Source organism: Bufo gargarizans, chromosome 1, assembly GCF_014858855.1.
Source record: "Bufo gargarizans isolate SCDJY-AF-19 chromosome 1, ASM1485885v1, whole genome shotgun sequence".
NCBI lineage: Eukaryota > Metazoa > Chordata > Amphibia > Anura > Bufonidae > Bufo > Bufo gargarizans.
Window position 1 is genome coordinate 451392351 of NC_058080.1, and position 3928 is coordinate 451396278.

A 3928-nucleotide genomic window follows, 5' to 3' on the forward strand; every position below is an offset into this window, starting at 1 on the left:
TTAGCGGAAAGTGAGACTGTGAGAAAAAAACAAAAAAAATCAATATCCGCTAACTTATGCAAAAAATTCTAGGAACTCGCCGTGCCCCTCACGGAATACCTTGGGGTGTCTTCTTTCCAAAACTGCTGGGTCACTTGTGGCGTAGTTATACTGCCCTGGCAATTTAGGGGCCCAAATGTGTAAGAAGTACCTTGCAATCAAAATGTGTAAAAAATGGCCTGCAAAATCCGAAAGGTGCACTTTGGAATATGTGCCCCTTTGCCCACCTTGGCTGCAAAAAAGTGTCACACATCTGGTATCGCCGTACTCAGGAGAAGTTGGGGAATGTGTTTTGGGGTGTCATTTTACATATACCCATGCTGGGTGAGAAAAATATCTTGGTCAAATGCCAACTTTGTATAAAAAAATTGGAAAAGTTGTCTTTTGCCAAGATATTTCTCTCACCCAGCATGGGTATATGTAAAATGACACCCCAAAACACATTCCCCAACTTCTCCTGAGTACGGCGATACCAGATGTGTGACACTTTTTTGCAGCCAAGGTGGGCAAAGGGGCACATATTCCAAAGTGCACCTTTCGGATTTCACCAGTCATTTTTTACACATTTTGATTGCAAAGTTCTTCTCACACATTTGGGCCCCTAAATTGCCAGGGCAGTATAACTACCCCACAAGCGACCCCATTTTGGAAAGAAGACACCCCAAGGTAGTCCGTGAGGGGCATGGCGAGTTCCTAGAATTTTTTATTTTTTGTCGCAAGTTAGTGGAATATGAGACTTTGTAAGAAAAAAATTAAAATAAAAAATCATCATCATTTTCCGTTAACTTGTGACAAAAAATAAAAAGTTCTATGAACTCACTATGCCCATCGGCGAATACCTTAGGGTGTCTACTTTCCGAAATGGGGTCATTTGTGGGGGTTTTATACTGTCTGGGCATTGTAGAACCTCAGGAAACATGACAGGTGCTCAGAAAGTCAGAGCTGCTTCAAAAAGCGGAAATTCACATTTTTTGTACCATAGTTTGTAAACGCTATAACTTTTACCCAAACCATTTTTTTTTTTTGCCCAAACATTTTTTTTTTTTATCAAAGACATGTAGAACTATAAATTTAGCGAAAAATTTATATATGGATGTTTTTTTTTTGCAAAATTTTACAGCTGAAAGTGAAAAATGACATTTTTTTGCAAAAAATAGTTACATTTCGATTAATAACAAAAAAAGTAAAAATGTCAGCAGCAATAAAATACCACCAAATTAAAGCTCTATTAGTGAGAAGAAAAGGAGGTAAAATTCATTTGGGTGGTAAGTTGCATGACCGAGCGATAAACGGTGAAAGTAGTGTAGTGCCGAAGTGTAAAGTGCTCTGGTCATGAAGGGGGTTTCAGCTAGCGGGGCTGAAGTGGTTAATCCACTTGATCGCGCAGCCCGGCTTCTCTTCTGTCGTCGTCTTTGCTGTGTGCAGGAAAAGGACCTGTGGTGACGTCACTCCAGTCACCACAGGTCCTTTTCCTGCACACAGCAAAGACAACGACAGAAGAGAAGCCAGGCTGCGCGATCAAGTGGATTAAGGCTAGTTACATTTTTATTTTATTTTTTAACCGCTATTGTACGATGCATTCTGTATTCAGAATGCATATTTTCCCTTATAACCATGTTGTTAGAAGGGAAAATAATGATCAGGTCTCCATCCCGATTGTCTCCTAGCAACCATGCGTGAAAATCGCACCGCATCCGCACTTGCTTGCGATTTTCACGCAGTCCCATTCACTTCTATGGGGCCTGCGTTGCGTGGAAAACGCACACTATAGAGCATGCTGCGATTTTCACGCAACGCACAAGTGGTGCGTGAAAATCACTGCTCATGTGCACAGCCCCATAGAAATGAATGGGTCAGGATTCAGTGCGGGTGCAATGCGTTCACATCACGCATTGCACCCGCGCGGAATACTCGCCCGTGTGAAAGGGGCCTAAGTGTTGTCAACTGTTCACAGAACCAGTTATTGGAAAGATGGGGTCTAATGAATCTGTGAAAATGGATGAACTGATAATGGTGGTCACCCAGATTCAAAGGAATTGCATCTTAACTAGTTTGGCTCCTGCGTCCACAGCAACTGTATTTTGGTTTTTCTGAGAAGAAGAAAACCAAATGGACAAAGGGACACGCATGAAAATCTAAAATTTTTATTAAGTAATTGACATTACAGAAGACATAAAAATAATAAAATTAGCAGCAGTAATGCAGACCAGCGCTACGACAAGCGGCTCATTTGCCGAATAGAGGGTGTACCTAGGGGTGCGCTCTGTTGATCCAGGGCCTGATCCTCTCGTGATCCCATTTATTTTAGGTAATATGTTGCTGTTTTTACATGCTTGTTACTACTAATGTTTGTTGTTACACTGCCTATGGGCTTTTTGTTGTAGGTGCTTTTTAGCTGGCCCTCATTACTGCTCATATTAGTGTAGTCTTACACATCTGACAACAAATTTTTTTATCGTTAAGAGGACTGCTCCAATATTGCCTGCTTCTGCAGCATTTATGTTCCCCCTATATTAGGATCCGGGTACACCCTCTATTCGGCAAATGAGCTGCTTGTCGTAGTGCTTGTCTGCATTACTGCTGCTAATTTTATTTGGTCTTCTGTAATGTCAATTACTTAATAAAAATTTGATATTTTCTTATGTGTCCCTTTTTGTCTATTTGGTTTTCTTATATATTGTCACACATTCGTTTCATCGTTGATGATTTAGTTTGTTGTACTAATTTTTCCTTTTGTTTTTCTGGTAAAACAGTACCCTTGCAGAGATGGGAGACAGTGTATTAACAACTTTTTAAGAAAAAACCTGAACTCCTTCCCTGTATCTAAGAAATTCTCCCTCAGGACAGTCTCGCCAGGGCATGCCTGTCAGATGTAGATGACTATATAGAAGGAAATTAAACAACTTTCTCCAAATTAGCTTAAATTTGCATATATTACCTCTCTTCAGATATACTCCCCTCTCCAACCAGACATTTATTCTGTTAATATATTCAGTAATCGTTAGTGGCATTGGCTGAATCCAACGCCTAGGTATGAATTTCCTAGCCTTAGGCCCCTTTCACACGGGCGAGTATTCCGCACGCAATGAAAAAATGGCAAATCGTCCATTATTTTTTGTACACCATTCGCCGTATTGTTTGTGTGTGGTTTTATTTATTTTTTATTTTTTTAATAGTATGGGCGTTTATATTTTAGTAAAGGGGTGATTTAAAAAAAAAAATATTTTTATATATAAACTTTTAGATTTTTGGCTCATGTGAGCCTATAAATTTTATTATATAATATATAATATTTTTATTTCTTTTTTTCATTTTGGTCTAAATGCCATTTAAACTCAATTTTGCTCATTTCTTATCCTGGCCTGCCATCTGGTGGCCAAAGACATTGCAGCATGGCTGAAAGTGTTCAGCTCAAGTGCCGATGCCTCAATTGGCCAAATGGGGCATCGATAGGAAGAGCGACTAAATCAGTCCCTAGCATGGTGGCAGAATCCAAATCGCGTTCAAAGATGGTGACTAAAGATGGTCACTACGGATGCAAGTCATTGGGTCTGGGGAGCACATTGCTCAGCTCTTTCCAAGGACAGTGGTCAACAGTACAGGCCAAGTTCTCCTCAAACCTGAGAACTTCTGGTAGTTTGGAGCGTTCAGTTTTAAGTGCGGTCTCTGCAGATAGAGGGGAAAAGACGCCCAGTTAAGATGGGACAACATGACGGTAGTGACATACCTAAACTATCAGGGAGGCACAAAATGTAGCTTTAAACAAAGTGGCAGAAAAAAATTATTAATTTTGGGGCAGAAGATAATTTAAGGACTTTTGAGCAGGGTTCGACTTGAGTCGGGGCAATTGAGTCTTCAGAACAGAGTTTTTGTCTGGATATCAGGAAAA